The following is a 21,306-nucleotide window of genomic DNA, read 5'->3' as shown; positions in this document are numbered from 1 at the left end:
CTTTTTTGGATGAGTAAAAGATTTTTGGGGTAAAAGTCAGAAAATGTGTTTTTTTTTACATTTTTCATCATATTTTATTATTTTTTTTTATGGGAAATTAGATAATATGATTAAAACAATGGTATCTGAAGAAAGCCCTCCTTGTCCTGAAAAAAACAACATATAATTTGTGTGGGTTCACTAAATGAGTGAAGAGAAAATGACATCTAAACACGAACACCGCAAAAGTGTTAAAACAGCCTCGGTCCCAATGGTACAAAAGGTAAAACACAGCCTGGTCCTTAAGGGGTTAATACATCAGTGCCAACAGCAAAATCAATAGGTGAGAAAACTAATAGTATACTTTGTCAATGCAAGAGAAATAGAGCGTTACTGTTTCCAATGTCTAGTTGTGCCGACATTGAAATTTGTGAAAGTATTTCTGTCCTGAATCCTCCATTCATCATAGATACACCTGGATGGTAAATATGTCATCTCAGCGCACAATGTAGCTGGAATAAATGTAATAAGCTGCACAGTCAGAAACGTGTGGCTTTTCATGGAACTGAATGTAGAGATAAGAACGCAGGCAGACCAAATTATTTTAATAATTTTACCCAATGTAATGCTCCTCAATGCACATAGCTTGCAGAGTGATTTTTTTTGCTTGGTGCTGGTTCAGCACAGCCTCCATAAATCGCATTAAAAGTATTTTAAACAAGGAGTGCCGGGATACAAGTGCCTTTTAACCCCTTAGCGACTGATGATGTACCTGGCAAATTGAGAAATTACGCAACACCAAAATCTGCTCCAGGGACCTCATGTGATCCCTCCCCAAGGGATTAACGTCTGCCATATACAATATGGCGGCGGACACTTGATTTAAAAGCCATCATATGCATTAAATCATTGCCTACTCTTGATCAAGATAATCAAGGCCATTTCCATGATTTGGAACACTGCAGGCACTCTCTCTCTCTTAAAATGAAAAGGTTATTTCCGATTTGAACCCTTTGTACCTATTTAATAAATATTCCACCTAATGGAAGAGACATGTCTGAGTGTGGACTCAACATGCTATCAAATGTAGTCTGTGTTGAGTCAGATTAACTTCATATTTATTTCTTTTTAAACTTCTGGTGAAACAGACAATTGTAATGAACAGAATTAAGGAAATTATGGTTTAGACACATAAAAGCACATCGAATAACACTGCAGGGAACATAAAGCCTTTTTTAAAAAAAATGTGATTTATAATTTCATTATTGAGATATTTTCCTTGTACAAGCAACATTTCCCTTATTACAACAACAATATCAATGGATTTTTCCATCTCAGATGAACCTTCAAGACAATAGTCTATGGAAAAAAATATTCCATTTAATTTTAATATTTCATTTGTCAGAGTCTCTAATGGAAGTGCATTTTCAGGAATGGCGGGGTCCCCTGAGTGCTTCTCACTCTCAGACTGGTTCAGTCAGTCTCTCTTTGACATTTTTCCTGGATGGTCACTAAACGGAAAACAACCTTTTTCCTATCTCATACCCATGGGAGCAATGTAAAAAACTGAAATTCAGTATTAAAACGGTACAACTAGCTACACTAACCCTATAAAGAATACAAACATCTTTGTGGTCTTTAACTCTTAAACTGCTTAAAGGGTACATATGTCTGGCACTTAAAAGATTCAATATTATACTCCATCCATGCCATTGTTGTCTTTCTTTTCATTTTGTCTGTCAGTCCATCCCTTCAGGCCCTGACTAATTCTAAGAAAACCTTAGTTACTGGTGAGGTTTTTTGGACCAACCATTGACTACAGCAAACATTATAGATGTGTGATAGTAGAATTCAGAGGCTCTAGTAAAACAGAAGAGTGTTATAATTCCCCTTTCATTGGTGTGGAGAAGTCAGGTCAAGACTTGCATTTCCAACAGAAACTACCGCTGAGTAGCATGTATCAGCCTGGCAGACATAAGCAAACTGAATAAAATATTGTAGACAGGAAGGACAAAAAGCCAAAGAGTTACACAGCCAGGAAACTATAATAATTAATTATATTGAGGATAACAGCAAACAAACAACCAAAGTAATCAAAATAAGTGGAACATGGCAGGAAGTGTCTGCACACAAACACAAAACCAGATGGAAGTTAAGACATTTCAGGTAAACAATCAAGAATGACAAAGAGTGATTTGAGACATCTTGATTGGCGGAATTATTCTGTCACGCTATCATAAACTTTATAGCCGAGACATTTCTGTGATGAATAGATGACTAGATATAAGTCTGTATAGCGTAAATTGCCCAAAGAAGACCAAAGCACCTATGTTCTACCATCAGGAGAACATAAGAAATGGATGGTAGAAGGAACTACCACTGAGCAACGCTTATAGTACTTTTCTCCATCTGCTCCCCTGAAACTGTGGATTATAGACCTGTACAAACATGTAGACACATATAACAAAAGCAAAGTCATCATTTTGGGTAATTTGTGAGAATAATAAAGAATTATAATCACAATGCGGTAAAGGTTTGCTTCCAGTAAGTATAGAATATTCTTGCTCTATTGTGACAGGCTAAAAATATACAAGATAAAGTAACTTACTATTTCTAAAGAAGTTCTTGTCAGAATTGAAAATGTGTGAGTATAAATAGCCTTATTCTCAATGGGCAGTGTCAGTGCATGAATAATTTTAGGCTGTGAAGGCTATGAATATTATATCCATATTTTCTTTCTGATCCTACCATCAAGGTCAACATAGTTTCCTGCATTCAGGATGGCATGCCTAATTTATCTCTCAGGGAATATCACAGCTCTTTTGGTTATTTTTAGTAATATCCACAAAAGATAAAATTTGAAAAGTTTATAAATTATGCATACTACTCTCTCTTTTGGACAAAAAACAATTAAATAGGTTGGAATCCATAACTTATACATTCCCTACATCATATGGTAAAAAAAAAACCATAGTGAATTTCTCACATATAAAAGTTGATTTCCATCCAGATTTTCACTTACAGGAAAAAATAACAAATAGATACTCAGTGTGTCTTACTTTTGTCCCAGGTGCTCAGTTGTGAACTTGACCTTCATTGTCTTTACCTGTTATAGCAAGTAATGCTTGTAGGAACATTGCCGAAACTGTAAAGCAATTCACTCACCATATTGGGGAAAGCCAAATTAACCATACTGGAAACTAGATGCTCAAGAGGCACAAGGAATGGTGACACACTACCAGGCCTCTCTCCCTCTTTAACCAAGCATTGTTATTTGTATAAGGGATGGACTTGGTTAAGGGCTATATTTACTGTTCCTGCTACTGGAAAGATAATGACTCACTGACAAAAGTTAGAGCTAGTGATGACATTATGAAGACAATCACCCCAAAAAGTCTCAAAATAAATCATTTTAATTGGGGTTCAAAAATAAGATATCATCAAGGGTAGGTTAATAAGGCCCCAGCCTATAAAAGCATAAACATGTGTAGGAGTTTGGGTTTCATTGTGTGTTTTTTTGGTAGCACATCTTGTCACAATTAAAATACATCTTTGAGGCCCCTAAAAAAGGCAGTTATTGCTGTTCTTCGCAAAAGTTTACAAGACAACTGATAAGGGTTTGTTGCTCCACTTATCCACTAATAGAAAAGGCTTTAAGAATACAGCAGGTCAAGTTGACCATGACCTACCTCATTATTCACAAGACCTACTCTTAAAGGCCATTGTTCCCCATTGGAATTTTGCCTTAGATCACATAGAAGGTCCACAAGTTTGGTGAGTGTTCATTAGACAAGGTAAATGGCCTTAATGATAAATATTATGTCCCAAAAAGAACACTAAGTTTGAACTGAAGAACATCATCCCAGCCATTAAGGTTGGTGGGAAGTGTGACAGACTGGCTCAGTTTTATTGCCTCTGGACAAGGACAGCTTTCCCTCATTGACATGATAATAAATAAAATGAATTTTCAAGAAGATCCTTGGGAAGGATACCAAGCAGTCTGTGAGCAGCAGGCAGATCAATGACTATCGAAGAAGAAATTCCATGTCCTGAAATCCTTAGTGACCTAGAGTGTTGTGTCATGAACTAAAATCAGCTGCCTTTGGAAGAAAACCCTCAAATGTCAGCACAGTGAAGCAGCTCTGTAAGGTGGAATAGACCAACATTCATTTAAACAGGATAAAAGACTGATATTCACACTGATAAACATCCAGTAGACTGCAAAATAAAGATATCCACATCTATGACACCTCCTAAAATGGTACATTGGTATTTAAAATGAACTTTCTTCCTCGTTATGACTTGCCACTTTAAGGGCAACAGATAACAAATAACATGCATGTGTCTGTCTGCTCGATACATGCAGCTGTATGCTATGCTCTTACAATTTTGCAGTGCACGGCCACATTTAACCCGCGGGTAAAGCACCGACTAGGCCACTTTTGCTGTAACAAAGATACACAGGTGGTATGTCAGATGGCAAAGCCGGGGTGTAAACAGGAATGTATAAACAAGCTATTTGGCCAGTAGAGTCACGTGAGAATTGTTAAAGTGACAGGGAATATAGGCCTACATGTCCTTCCATTTGGGCCGTTGGTGCCAGTTTGGGTCGCTGAAAAAGATTTGCCCAAGGCTTGTCCATAATAATTCCATAGAAATGTACAGTACCATACAACAAATTACACACAAAATCACACATTGCAGGCGTAACAAAGTAAGGGTTTATATTTAGGGGTCTGTACAATAAGAGGGTTTAACCTCAGTAATCACGCGACAAAGTCTACATTGGAGCTGCATTATGTGTAAGATATCTTAATCTCACCCATTTAGCCATGTCTTATAGCTAAAGTTTGATTTATGATGTTGAACTACAGCATGTCCAATGGAAAGACACTTTTTGTCCTTCATCTGCAAGGTTTTGAAATCTTGTTGAAAATGGAATGGGTTCATCTCTTCAAAAGATTTGCTAAGTAAACGTGGTTCTTTCGGAAAAAAAGTTTCATTAATGTCTTAGAAAATTGATACAGTACACAAATTATACACCAAATTATTATTATTATTACTCTTTTGGTAATAAACCTAAAATTAAATTAAATTTGGAAACTGTTTTAATTATAAAATGAGTTTAAAATAGTTCCAAAATTCTTTATTTTAAAAAGTTCTTATATTGTGATGATCCCACAATTAACATGTAAGTCACCAACTGCTATGGAACCGAGGCCCCCACGATGCTCTTCTGAGGTTATCTTTTCCAACCTCTGTAAAAAAAAAAAAAAAAGTAATGTGCGATTGGTAGGATTATATGTCTCCTATGTGACAATCCTTTGTCTATAAAGCCTTATAGTTGAGAAGAGGGTGGAGAGTGTAACCAACATGTTTCAGTTATCTAAAGTAGGGTAGAGGGAAGTGATCAGGCTAGTGCATTCATAAGGACGAGCTTGGGAGGTCTACCTACAGAGGGTTCTACAAGTAATATGGCACCACATACATGGTATTTAAACACACGGTTTTGTTAGGACACAAAGCTAGGGTCTATTCACAAAGGAAGAGTTCACAGAAGTATTTCCAGGAGAGTTGTGTGTTCATCTCCTTTACATTACAAGGAAGAAAACCCCAGTGAGCTTTTACTGCAAGATGAACTTGGCTGGCATTATATACATACAATGTATATAATGTATAGCTAAAGTCGGTGAGATTTCTTGGAAGTCTCCTCAGTCATTGAATTCGGCGTATATCACAGGGCTAGCTCGGCCCTTCTTGCTGGAATGCTAGTTAAAACCACAACTGCCCCCCCCCCAAATCATTAAGGTTGTCCCTGACTGTGATGATGACCCACAAAAGATTAAAGATACATTTACTACTCTACAAGCTACTATTCTCAAGACCTAATCCTGATTTATCATTAGCTCATGTCAGAGTTTACGAATCATTTGTTCCATTAACATATAGTGCACTATGCTTAAGCCTAAAACAATACACAACACAATGGTAAATTATTGTGAATTACAATTAAGACAGCAGAAACAGGAAAAAATGAAAACTTAATGGTAAATTTTCATCCCCAGGGGTAATAGTTTTAAAACCTATTGACTAAAATCTCTTTCAGGCTTTTTCCGTAACACTAAGTAACTAAGTTCCATTAGCTTTTTTTCACATAGCAATTTATATCCCTCCAGATTGTTATTTACTGCAAACATATAATAATCACTTCCCCAGAAGCCTTACTTGTTTTCTGGATATAAAATATTCAGTACAAATATAATAATCTAATCTCCAAAAATGTATAAGTCATACTGACACCGAAAGACTTTCCATTCTTCTTTTCAACAATAGATTTTTCACCGGATGGCTGGTGTTACCATGTGATATATATTAGTAAGTCTGTAGAGGGTACAGGCCTTTACTTATTTAATCCTTCATTACTTTTTCATGTTTCAGACCCTAACACTCACTCCGCTTTATTTTACTTGTACACAACAATTATACTCCATTACTTACCAAACTATAGTAATTCAGTTTCCATTTGCTTGCTAATGTTGCTCCCACATACACATCTACTTCCTACAAAAGCGTAAGAAGACACATACCTTTATTTTGTTGGATTTAACACTTCTGTAACTAAATCAGGGGTCAACAAATTTGGTTTGGATCTAGAAGCCAGCCAAAAACATTAGGAGGCAGCTTAATTTTTTATTTTCCTGGCTCCCGGGGTTTGTCAAGTCTTGCCATACACTAACGTACATGTTAACACACTAACACCATACAGTTACAGACACACGCTAACATCTTATGCTCACAAATATCTTATGCACTAACACACATTATCATTCTGCACTCATGTACACACATGCTAACACCATACACTAACACACACACACTCTAACACTATATGCTGACATACACACTCATGCTAATGACATACTGTAACATAAACAACACAATACACAGTAGCACCACATGCATACACACACACACACACACACACACACACACACACTGGCTAGCACTATACAGAAATAAAATTAACTCTAACGCTACAGACACATTCACAATGAATCTGCCGCTGCAATAGCATATACACACATAAACACTGATACTACAGTATACACACTCACAGACTCACTCCAGCACTATACATATACAGTATACACTGACTATCACACCACAGTATACACATACACACACTAACCTAGCATCATACATTCACACCCTGACACTACAGTATAACCACACTGACTACAGCACTATAATATACATACATTGACTCTAGCACTGTACATACACTCACATACACACAGACTCTGACACTATAGGTTACACACACTCCCTCCTCCTCTAATCCAGCACCTTATGCTTTCCTGCAGAAGTGTGGTGAGGAGAGTGCCATGCATTATGTGGTCCCGCTGGGAGCCTGGCTGCATCCGCTACACCATGCCACCGCAGGTATGCATAGGGTGCCAGATTCATGATGGCAGCCCTGCAAAACCCTGGGTGACATGAAGTGGTTTCTTAACGCCATGAAGACTTGTCGAGGCCTGAACTAAACACAACATTAAACACATCACTTCCAGTACTTCTCAATATATAAAGCCTTTTCCACGGAAATTCTTTACAATTTTGTCTCATCCATCATTTTTGCTGGGAACACATAATTGTCATGTGACACAAAAGCAAAGGCTCAAAAGTTGTTGGTGTTGTTTATTTTACCAAAATTAAACTTCAGAGAAAAGAATAAAATGACTTATTTTAATAACAAGACTTGTAGACATTTTCAAGCTCTGTTCATTATTACACAATTTATTTTGGGGAAGATGATACTGATAAAAATAACTGATTTGCAAGGTTAAGGAGAATTGCATCTAATTGTATCTGCTGTGTGTCACGTGCAAAACACTCCATAGATTGTTCTGCGCTGGAAACATAGAAGAATAAATGAATTATGTGCTAGGTATAGCTTGGGTGATTCTGCTTTTTTAGTATTTGCCAGATGTTGCATGCGGCATAATGCAGGACCAGCAACCTAGTTTTATCTGATGATTCGAGTAACATGATACAGCTGTTATCCAACGGGTCATGATCCCAGTTTTCATTTAATTCAGCATGCAACAACTTTAGCAAAAATGAATTATTCACTCTAATGACTCAACATAAAAAGAATAGATTTCACAAATTGTCTTTTTTTTCCTGCTAATTCACACTTTCCAAAATTCTTCCTGATTTAACCTTTTTTTGGAGCTGCCTCATTTTTGTTAATTTATTACTGATAACCTAAAGGGACACTTCAGCCATCATACTGACTTTAATGCATATGATAGTTGAGTCCCCCCTTTAAATTGACAGTTTTGTCCCCCCTCCTTCAAATGTATGAAGGTAGTTAGCGGAATCACCTTCTATGCATTTGCCTCGTTCCCCCACTCTCTAGCAACTTGGCAACTTGGCTTGCATAAAATATGTTCAACTGAACACATATCCTGCTTGCCATTGAACATTATTTTTATTATATATTATATATAGCGCCATCATATACCATAAGGCTGTACAATGGGTAGATGAGACATAAGTCGTATATTACATAAATATTTCACTTACATAAACAACAGGTAAGGAGGTTCCTGGTCAAATGAGCTTACAATCATCATACCCACTGCTAGCCAGCTCCAGCTGACTAATGAGCCCCCCCATGCACAGAAAGCGCTCCCCCTGATTTCAGTGGGAGTACTTTGCGGCCACTGAAAAACTGATCGAAGCGGCCAAGTGGCAAGAAAACCGGACCACGGAGTGGCCAGTGGTTCTGCAGCTATGGAACGGCGACCTATGGTTAAGGTAAGTCACTCAGGTGCCGAGTGTGAATCAAAATATTCCTTATTAGTGAACCTGCATAAACTGTTTAAAAATTGGAATGCGTGGAATAAAAATAAAATTCCTATAGAATATAGCAGCTTTTTATGTCTTATCCATCTTTTATAGCCTATGTTGCTCAGCGCCAGTGGTGATTTTCAGCAGGATTGAGTTCGACTGACAGCTCAGTTTCTTTAGGGACAACCTGGCAAAGGGTTAATGTTTCGACTAAATCAGGTGGCAAGTGTTTCGACTAAAGGGTTAATGTTGACTGCTGTCAGTGTTGTTCCTCACAACCCAGCTAGAGATTAGCACCATCCATCAGACCTTACAGTCCGTGGGACAACGTTTATGAAACGGTTAATCTTATGAAATGCAATATAAAGTGAAGGCCTAAAATTCAGGTGATCTTATATGTTCCAATTTTAAAAACCCACCTCTGCGGAACATGACACATAAAAAATTGCAGAAACAAGGTTTGGATTTTTTGGTTACATTTATTATTTAGTATATTTATTATTTAGTACGCTATACTGAACATTGGCTCACATTTGGCCATGTTGTCTCTTCAAGTGAACATTTCTTAAAATCACGGCATTTTCCCCTTGTTTTGGTGCATCATTTTGCTGCGGAAAGGGTTAAGATCATACACAGGAAGCAAAGCCCTGTTCTTCCCCATTGAATCAAATTCAGATTTTAGACAGAGTAATTATATGGCTACATTGTAGAACCAAAAGGAATTTTACATTGACGCTGGAAAAAACACCCTAGTGACACAATAATTAACAATAACAACTTAATCACCATCTTAAACATGAAACGGAGATTTTAAGGAAAATTAATCAGGAGAGGAAATTCGCCAAATTTTACATTCTAGAATGAAAAGTAAAACGGCAAATTGAATTCTTCCCTGTTGTTTTAAGGGGGTAAAAGGCAGTTAGCAGGGATCTGTAGTCATTGCAAACCAAGAAATAAAACTTATTATTATTAAATATTATAGCTGTAGACTTAGATGGAAATAATTATTTTAATGAGATCACAGTACAAAATATGTGTATTTTTGTATACAGGATGCTGGATTTACTGCAGCAAATAACGGAATACCTATTGCTAATGAGATGGATTAGGGAATGAAGTATTCACACCACTACTGGCAAAAAGGAACCGGCGGAGCATTGGTAGATAACACATCATAACCCTACCATGGTGTAATCCATTGCAACACAAAGGGGTTTTTTCACTAAAGAGGGCGATATTAGGATAGTTGCTGACTCCACTTTGGTCAGCATTATAAAGGGCCAAACTTCACTGTGAGCTATTCCTGTTGGAAGAGCTTGACTGGCCCTCCATTGTGAAATCAGCAATGATTTTAAATAAAAAACCTCTAGCCTATAAAACAATGCATTATACAGACCCACCTCGCCCTTTCTTGCAGCAGAAAATTTTTAGGGTTGACTCTTCGTAATGAGTATATGAGTTGGAACCACAACACACTCACCTGAAAACCCTTGCTTTAGTGAATAAACCACAAAGTATAAAGTAACTATATCACATAAAATGTATTCAATACTAAGTTACACTGCTGCATGCCAGAGTTGGGGAGTCCCTGTGGCCTCATCCCATCACTTGGCTTTGTGTGGCTCATCAGGAAAGAAGGACCAATTCTGCCGCTACCGTATACTACAATACTTAATCCTCAGATATTTATTTTTCATTGAACTATTTCAAAAACTTCCTTGTTAATATTTTATATTCTAGAGGGGAATTAATGGCTTCTAAAGACAACACCTTGCTGATTCATCTCTAGCTTTTATAATTGTTCCTTGAAACCGGGCTTTCTTCTATTGCTTTTACATACATGCTATGCCATTACTATGTTTAACAAAGAACTTTTGCTTGCAGCACAATAAACCTTTCACTGCTAGCCACATATGAGTGTTTGGCAAAGTGGACCCCCAAATAGCTGACCACGGATGTCATAGGTGGTGGCACTGCAGGGTCTCCTCTCCATGATCTCCATAAGTGATCAGAGAAACCATCCCTTGCCATCTTGCCTCCCCAGAGCAAGTCTCGTTCTCTCCACTAGGTTCCGAACATGGATGCTTGGTACCATGGTTAATGACATTGGAGGGATTAAAGTCCCGGCATGATGGCAAAACAGCCTGATGCATGCTTCTGTCCCTGGATGTTACAAGTGCCCCTCCACCACTATGACCCCTTTTAAAAAATGTCAAAAAATAAATAAATAAGAACCTAATAAAATTTTATAAATAATCAAATGATTTTTTAATTATAAAAAACCTTTTGTGGACTGCAACTTCCATTACCCTCAATCAGAGTAATGATAAGAATCATATGAGTTGTAGCCCACAAAAGTGGTGCTAGACAAGTAGCCTTCTACTAATAGTTTGTGGTGTTACCATAATTTTGTAAATTAATCCAGAATAGCGCGCCTCTACCTTGCTATACAATAGTGCTTTCAGCTACATTGTCTGTGTGTGCAATCTACACGTAGCACTACATGTATATGATGAATTTACTTTGCCAGGAGGGTTTTCTTTAGAAAATCATTTTATTTGGATTGGTTTAAGTATTTCTTGCAGTGTATGGGGAATTAATGGAGCCACATCCTCCTCCAAATCAGTGGAGACCAAACATGCTAAAACTGGTGCTCATCAAACAGTGAACTACGGAATAACCCTATATCGTGGAGACCAAATTACCTCCATTTGTAGTATATAAAAGTCAATGAGGAGACCTGTGCCATTGATTTATTGCTTTTATAAACTTTATATCTCATTCTACAATTTAAACTTCATTACAACAAATAAACCAATAGCGTGTGTAATGAGTAATGCTTATAGGTTGCCCTTGCACCACTACTTTGGAGGCAATTGAGGCTATAAGTAGGGTGTGCAACAGTTGATTATTCACTTATTCAGTGCCCAAGGCTGCACTACCATCTTGTCATTAAAAATAGAAAAAAATAAATAGTTCATTTTGTTTTGGCTTTTTGGGGGGTTTTGTCACCTGTTCAGGTTATCAAAGAGGGGTGGACGTGGTGCAAGGTATAATTAGCCTTCAGACTCACAAGGCTGAGGGCTTTAGTATTATACCCTCTAAGTTTGGTTCATGAGTTTGTATGATGTTTGGTATTTTGAAGATCAGTTACAAATGTTTATACTTTTAATGCGACTAAAAGTAAATTAAAGACCAAGGACTAGAAACCACAGGGCCCCGGTGCGGAAATTGCCCCTGGGCCCTCAACATCACCAAGCAATATGTCACACAGTGCCACCGTTACAACGGATAGCATGTGAAGACTACATTTGCCCCCAAGCAGCTTATCAGTGCCATGCTAACCCCCATAAAGCCTCCGTTTACCATCTTTGCTCCAGCCCATCTGTGCCACCGTTGCCCTCAAACAGCTTGTCTGTGCCACCATTGCCCCCAAACAGTATGTAACACACAGACACATACACATGCATGTTCACGCATGTTACACTTATACATAGCCATTCATGCTCACATACTCTTGTACATAGCCATGCATGCTCACATACATCTATACATAGACATTTATGTTAACACGCACTTATACATAGACATTCATGCTCACATACATACAAATATACATAACCCTTCCTTTCGCCCTGCACCCCCTTACTTCTCCTGCAAACTGTGCGAGCAGACTTGGTTTTAATGCAAGGTCACGTGACATAAAGAATGAGGGTTTTGTTAATTTGGTTTCTGTGTCTTATCTATGTATAATTGTATATGCTATTTTTATGGATGGATTTATCCCATTCAACCACATGTGTATCCTGTACCACAGGGAGCTGCCATCTGCCCTATTTCTCCCCATTAGATGTTATCTCCCCCATTGTTAAGTTGCTAATTGCTGTTGGTTGGTTCATGCAGACTTTGCAAGAATGAATAAGTAAAATGGTGAAATTACAGGCAATTGATTGGATAAATGTCGGCTATATGCACTTAGGCAACAGCTTTCACAAGGTAAATATCTTCAAATAATTACACCAATCGGACAAAAGCACAAGCTAAAAGCTGTGAATGGCGTAGCTCCCTTTTAAACCATCAGTACCACCGGGCATCAGTACAAGAAACATGTATAAGGTGGTGGTCTCAATCATCAGCTTTAGAATCTTTATTAGTCAGATACACTCAATCTAAAACAGAAATCTGATATACCTCTGTAGTATGTGAGCTCTGATCATTAGCACTTCATTAAGTGTCATCTAAGTTTCCCAATAGTTAACCATTTTACTCCTGGAGGGGTCAACAAAACTTCAGTTAGTGCCATGCTTGGCCTATCCATACACGGAAACCCTGTAAATGAACTGACCCTTATATACTTATATAAACTTATATAGGACCCTTATAACTGTCTTGGCTTTCCGTATGTGTTTGCCCCCTGGTAATCTACCCTAATAAGGCAAATGATTACATTTATTGGCAATAAAGTAATCGTTGTCCAAGCATGGACTTTAACTATGTAGATATAAATGCCAGTATGCAAATCAGCAATTGACACTGAAGGAAAAATAAAATAAAATCAGGTGACCTGAAGCGTCCTGAGCTTTTTAAAAGGGCTGAGCCTTTAAGAATCTGTGTTCATTTATGACTTTCCCCAGCGAGCATTTACATATTCCATGTATAGACGCGGCAACTTTACGTGAGACACAAAACTCTGGTTCTGTTTGGGATGCAATAGTATCTTTAGATCTTTAGATCTTTAGAAAATCCTATTTGTGAAATCAGCTTAGAACAAAAATAAATGGATTTGCAAGATAAGCATTTTCCTGATTTATCGGAGTAATATTTCCAGTATATCTAATGGTATATTCTTGATATATTGCATCCATGAAATCATACATTGATAAAGAAGGGTTAATTACCACATTCATTTAAATGTATTAAATGCCGGATAAAACCTTCCTTTCCAAAATATATTATACCCTTTGGCTCCAACTCATACCGGCCTTATCTTGTATTTTAGAACACATTGTCAAAGACTTGGTATAAAAGCGGAATAAAAGCTGGATGGAGACAGACAGACAGATCAATTAGATGTGTAGTACTACGTGTTCTTACAGTCACCAAACAGAAGCATCAATAACCAACACAGAATATTAATTCCATGTTTAAATTCTAACTGGCTGAGGGTGATGGTATTCTCTCCTGCAAGGCGGTATAACAGAATTATAGCACATACCTACTCACCTTTCTACCATCAACTTATGCCAAATATTGCTAAACTGGGAATGAGAATGTTAATTATTTTTCTAACCGCTGCCTTCAGCATGGATTGACAGCCAGGCTTGTGCCGTATCAGCCGCGCAGTATACGTGAAATTAATCAGACATTCCACCCCACCTCACAAATACGCTATTCCTGCGTAGCCTAATGCAGTCCTTAACAATTAGCGTCTTAAAAGGGCAGCCATTTCTTTCACAGTCAAACATATTTAGTGTTAACCCTGTCTGTGCCAATGGATTAATCCGTTCAAAGAAGCGAACTGCTCTTTTATCAGTCTAGAGTCCACATGGTACTCTGACTGAGTGTGATGGTAGTTGTAGTCCACGGCGGCTGACATTCCTAAATCTGCTTGTCTTTTTTATTATTTTTTTTGCAGAATAGATTGTATATTTTTATGTTGCAAAAAGCAAGTGATTGGTTACAAAAACCGATTGTTTTACAAAATGTTCATTTTAATCCTACAAACTCCAGCCAGCCAGCCCCCCTAAGCATGGTTACTTTTTATTGCAGGAGAAATGTTTTTTTGAATGGTAAAGTCTGCTCCACCTGTTTCCTACCTCCAGGTCCCAGTGTGACTCCCCAGTGGAAGCTTTAATTACACACGCCACCATACCGCTTATTATTTTCCTTCCTCTGGCCAGAACATTGATCTGTTTTTCTGTAAACCAGAATAACTCAAGAAAACTGTCACTAACGCATCGCATTTTTTTTTTCATGTACCACTGCATACCAAACCATCAATAAACTCAGATTAACAGTTTCCGTGAGCAATAAGAAAAGCATCATTAATTGTATTATTTGCACAGAGATCAGAATAATAATCCAATGTGTAATACAGCAATCAGATCTGCAGTAACAGGACACGGAGGCTGCAGTGTTTAGCATAGAAACATAGAATTTGACGGCAGATAAGAACCATCGGCCCATCTAGTCTGCCTGTTTTCGCTCATCTTGTGATAGCTTTATGACTATCCCATGCATGTTTAAATTCCCTTACTGTATTAGCCTTTACCACTTCTGCTGGGAGACTGTTCCACTTATCAACCACCCTTAAATCATTTGTAGCCAGGGAGAGGCGTGCAGGACAATTCTATCCTGACAGTTCTAAGAACAAACTTGCCCTTAATGAGAATCAGATGATTGCTTTCCATAGAAACTTACCTTGTAATTGTTTACCAGTTGTTGTGTCCATGCTCATCCGAATTGGCCATCTTCAGAACGAGGAGGAAGGAGACGGACGAGAGGAAATAAAGTTGCTTTGCTGGAGGTGTAACTCCTGCTGAATGCACTTTACACGAATACCGGGGAGGAGGGAGAAGAAGTCGGGGGGGGGGGGTGGAAATCTGCGGATAGATAGAGGTAGTGGGTAGGGGAGAGAGGCAGGGAGGGAGAGAGGGAGGCAGAGAAAAAGATGTGATCACAGCCCGTGGCGACACGAGTAGGATTTGCTAAAAATAGCAGCTCAATAGAGAGAGGGAGAGGCTGGCTGAGCCAACACTCGGGGATCGGTTTCCCAACACGAGCAGGGGTGGCAGCGCTCAGAGCATCGCAGCTTACACATGGCACACGGAGACGTTCATACGCTGCACCACTGCACATGACACTTACATGTATCTTATACGATGCAGTACTGCACATGACACTTACATGTATCTTATAGGATGCAATACTGCACATGACACTTACATGTATCTTATAGGATGCAGTACTGCACATGACACTTACATGTATCTTATAGGATGCAGTACTGCACATGACACTTACATGTAAGAGCTTATAGGATGCAGTACTGCACATGACACTTACATGTATCTTATAGGATGCACCACTGCACATGACACTTACATGTATCTTATAGGATGCACCACTGCACATGACACTTACATGTATCTTATACGATGCACCACTGCACATGACACTTACATGTATCTTATACGATGCACCACTGCACATGACACTTACATGTATCTTATAGGATGCAGTACTGCACATGACACTTACATGTATCTTATACGATGCACCAATGCACATGACACTTATATGTATCTTATAGGATGCACCACTGCACATGACACTTACATGTATCTTATAGGATGCACCACTGCACATGACACTTACATGTATCTTATAGGATGCAGTACTGCACATGACACTTACATGTATCTTATAGGATGCACCACTGCACATGACACTTACATGTATCTTATACGATGCACCACTGCACATGACACTTACATGTATCTTATAGGATGCACCACTGCACATGACACTTACATGTATCTTATAGGATGCAGTACTGCACATGACACTTACATGTATCTTATAGGATGCACCACTCCACATGACACTTACATGTATCTTATAGGATGCACCACTCCACATGACACTTACATGTGTCTTATACGATGCACCACTGCACATGACACTTACATGTATCTTATAGGATGCAGTACTGCACATGACACTTACATGTATCTTATAGGATGCGGTACTGCACATGACACTTACATGTATCTTATACGATGCAGTACTGCACATGACACTTACATGTATCTTATAGGATGCACCACTCCACATGACACTTACATGTATCTTATAGGATGCACCACTCCACATGACACTTACATGTGTCTTATACGATGCACCACTGCACATGACACTTACATGTATCTTATAGGATGCAGTACTGCACATGACACTTACATGTATCTTATAGGATGCGGTACTGCACATGACACTTACATGTATCTTATACGATGCAGTACTGCACATGACACTTACATGTATCTTATAGGATGCACCACTCCACATGACACTTACATGTATCTTATAGGATGCACCACTCCACATGACACTTACATGTATCTTATACGATGCACCACTGCACATGACACTTACATGTATCTTATAGGATGCACCACTGCACATGACACTTACATGTATCTTATACGATGCAGTACTGCACATGACACTTACATGTATCTTATAGGATGCAGTACTGCACATGACACTTACATGTATCTTATAGGATGCACCACCGCACATGACACTTACATGTATCTTATAGGATGCACCCATGCACATGACACTTACATGTATCTTATAGGATGCACCCATGCACATGACTCTTAGATGTATCTTATAGGATGCCATACTGCATGTGACACATGTATCTTATAGGATGCAATAATTCACATGACACATGCCTTTTGTATGATACGCTACTGCGCATATACATAAACCACTAATTTTTGATCATATCATATGGCACGTTATACATATGGCAGGTTATACTTGAACATGTATATATGTGTAATATTATGAGGTTCGTGTGAAAGGAGCAGAGTGGTATAAGCAGTTATTAAGCATATTATTTTGGTTGCTATGGAGATGCTACCACTTTTGCATTATGGACAATCTCTCTTTGGGATTTTTTCACTGGAAGTTTGCAAGTGAATTGAACATTTTAACTCCCTTGTATTTCCAGTAAGAGCATGAACTAAGAGTAGTCAGTGCGTGGTTGCAACTTCCAAGGGAGGAGAAGGACAGCTGCCCAGGAGGAGCGTCACGCTTTTGGATGTGTTGCCAGGACCTCCAATCCTGTTGATTTTGAAGAATGCTCCTGATTTTACTATGCCTGGTACAGGGCCAACCAAGCTCACTGGTATAAGACCTCTTTTATACACAATAATATTATGACAATGAAATGTTCAGACTTCCTGCAAACTCCAACCCAAAACCCCTCTGCCTGCCATATACATAGAATTTACCTTCATTTGTGTCCCGTGTCATAGAGATATATCCTCTTTGCATAGGACCCATAGGCCGTAGCTGACGTCAGTAACACATCACATATAATCCCAATTTAACCAACTGAGTAAGCACCATGTTATGGTGTATAAAAATAAGCACTTGTATTTTTATAGTAATTTCACTTAACACGATTGCACCCATGTCAGCTACACTTTGAAAGAACATAAAAGCAATTTCAACTAACATCTTTCACGATTGTCTGGCCTTTTATATGCCGCGGGGCCAAGTGAGGCTAGACTGCAGGATTTAACACTTCAGGTAGTACGCAGAGAGCCGGCAAATCCTTGTCTAGGCAGGGACATGCTAACTTTATAGTTTAGACATTGATTAATTAATAATTATCATGTATTTTAAGGAATAGTGATGTGCCCCACCAGAAATGGTCTGGAAGAACTGGTACAGAGTCATCCGTGTAGCGTGTGGGGGGGTCTGGAAGTCATTACTGCTGTTGCTACAGGACAAAGGGACTTCATTGAGTTTCATTGAACTCTTCATCAGGCGTTTTATTTTAATTATATTATGAGTGAGATTATTTTATATTAATGCATATTGTACAGAATAATTGACAGAGGCATTTTCTTATTTGATGATGGGTTTGCGTACTCAAAGTGTGGGCTTATAAGAAGTGGCTTTAGATACCTCATATAGGACAGTTTAGGACGGACTGAAACCTATATAATATAATACCACATGTTCATTAAGGTTTTCATCATCTATATAATGTATATATATATATATATATATATATATATATATATAATGTTATATAATGTTCTAATGTTATTTATTGGTAGCAAGGTGACCACATTGATGTTCATATGCAGCTGACCAGCACATATGAAGTGTGGGATATATAAACTCACAGAAGGGAATCCGTTACCCAGTTAAACATCCCATACACAGCAGGGCAGCACTTTAGGCATGCTGGTTTGCAACATTAAGAAACTGACCCATACGATTAATGGGAAAACTCTGAGAAAATCATACCGAAATAAGCTAATTGGCTTCCATTTAAAAAGAAAAAAAACGGTTCAGATAAGACAAGTCAAGTTCATTTTTTTTAAATAGTCTTGGTTCAAGTAAGAGTGCCTGCAGTCAGAGAACCTCATGTCTGTGGTCTTTCACATAAGGATTATCCATTGTTAGCACAACTTTTTTCATTTTTGTTAAGGATCTTGCAATTCTTATATTCTCAACAATCCATTTTTAGCATGAAAACTGTAAAGAAAAATCACATAAAATGTAACAATAGCGGAAATTATTCCATTTGTTACTCTGTAACACCATTGCCACTGTAGGGATCAAAAATGTTTCTTGCAAGAAAAAAAATTGTGTGTCTGTTCAGTTTCAGCTCAGATATAATAGATTTATAAAGCCTATGATGTAATTAAGATATAAAAGGACATTGGTTGCACATTTTAACATATATATATACAGATATATTCACCGATCAGCTATAATCTTGTTATCATGGCACCTGTCATTGGGTGGGATATATTAGGCAGCATGTGAACATTTCGTCCTTAAAGCTGATGTGTTAGAAGTAGGAAATCACCAAATTGTGAAGGCTTGACAACTGGGTTATAACATTTCCAAAACTGCAGCCCTTGTGGGGTGTTCCTGGGATGCAGTGGTCAGTACCTATCAAAAGTGGTCCAAGGAAGGAAAAGTGATGAACCCAATGCTGGTTCTGATAGAAAGGTGTCAGAACACACAGTGCATCGCAGTTTGTTGTGTATGGGGCCGCATGGCCGCAGACCAGTCAGGGTGCCCATGCCGAAAGAGCCTACAATGGGCACGTTAGCATAAGAACTGGACCACAGAGCAATGGAAGAAGGTGGCCGGGTGTGATGAATCACATTTTCTTTAGCGTCACGTGGATGGCCAGGTACGTGTGCACCTCTTACCTAGAGAACACATGGCACCAGGATGCATCCATGGAGGCCCCACCTTGCAACTTACAGGAAATAAAGCATCTGCTGTTAATGTCTTGGTGCCAGATACCACAGCACACCTTCAGAAATCTATGTCTCTTTTACTGGCAAAAGGGGGATCTACACAATATTAGGAAGTGGTCATAAGGTTATGACTGATTGGTGTATATTCAGTACTGAGGGTGAAAAATACTGTAATGCTTTACAAAAAATAGTTAATGTTAATAGTTTATTTTTTATCATTTAACAAAAGTGAGAAAGGAAAAATCTAAATGAATATATGTTGTGATCACCATTTGTCTTCAAACAGCATCAATACTTCTAGGTACACTTGCAAACAGTTTAAGGAACTTGGGATGTAGGTTGTTCCAAACATCTTGGAGAACTAACGACTTCTGTGGATTTAGACAGTTGCTTCTCTCTCTTCGTGTAATCCCAGATAGACCCGATGAGGTTGAGATCAGGGCACTGTGAGGGCCATACCATCACTTCATTAACTCATTGTTCTTCTTTACACTGAAGATAGTACTTTGGCTGTATGTTTGGGGTTGTTGTCATGCTGCAGAATAAGTTTGAGGCAAATCAGATGCCTCCCTGATTGTATATCATGATGAATAAATACCTGCTTGTACTTCTCAGCATTGACAAGCCCATTAATACTGACCAAATCCATTTGCAGAAATTAGGGATGCACCGAAACGAAAATTCTGGACTGAAACCGAAAATGACCCCCTACCTTAAAAAAAAAAAAATAACCAGACTTTTGTTAAAGGAAGTAACACACTAAAACTGGACTAAAAATTCAGTAACAATATTAATATATATATATATATATATATATATATATATATATATATATATATATATATATATAATTGTGAACAGCAATCACACTCCTATCATCCCCCCACTTACACATCCATGCTATCACACACACACACACTAATTCACAAACATTCACTCATTCATATACTCATTCATTCCCTTAACCACGCATTCTTGCTCATACATGCATCCCCAAACTTGTAAGGAACCTCCACCATGCTTCACTGCTGCCTGCAAACAGTCATTCTACCTCTCCCCAGCCCTTGCTCATGCAGTATAATTATTACCTTGTGCCTTGTTTCTGTGCTCAGTCTTGCCATGGGGTATGACTTTTGACATTGAACTGTCTTCAGCAACCTCACCTTGTTGGTGGGTTTTGTTGTTCCTCACCAAGTTTTATTCCTCCTACACAGCTGTTTCAGTTAATTATTGTGTTTCAACCTACACATTAACTTGGTGTAGAATCCTTAGCACCTGTTTGGTATAATTGTTTAATCATAACCTAACTATAAGCCTACAAAATTGCTGATGTTGTGCAAGTGTAACTAGCAGAATTGATGCTGTTTTGAAGGCAAATAATGGTCACAGCAAATATTGATTTTATTTAGATTTTTCTTCTGATTACTCACTTTGCATTTTG

At 38.3% G+C, this 21,306-nt stretch overlaps 1 protein-coding gene across 2 annotated transcripts in view; it reads right to left on the bottom strand.

Moving 5' to 3' along the window:
- Positions 1-15,365, bottom strand: part of HDAC9 (histone deacetylase 9) — a 212,562-nt gene extending 197,197 nt beyond the window's left edge. For both annotated transcript variants that reach the window (XM_053468113.1, XM_053468114.1), the window contains exon 1: positions 15,256-15,365. The gene's annotated coding sequence lies outside the window, so the exon portion shown is untranslated. The remainder of the gene's footprint in view (positions 1-15,255) is intronic.
- Positions 15,366-21,306: the final 5,941 nt, after the last annotated feature.

Source organism: Spea bombifrons, chromosome 5 (genome assembly GCF_027358695.1).
Source record: "Spea bombifrons isolate aSpeBom1 chromosome 5, aSpeBom1.2.pri, whole genome shotgun sequence".
In the NCBI taxonomy this organism is placed as follows: domain Eukaryota; kingdom Metazoa; phylum Chordata; class Amphibia; order Anura; family Pelobatidae; genus Spea; species Spea bombifrons.
This window is presented reverse-complemented; position numbering and strand designations above follow the sequence as displayed.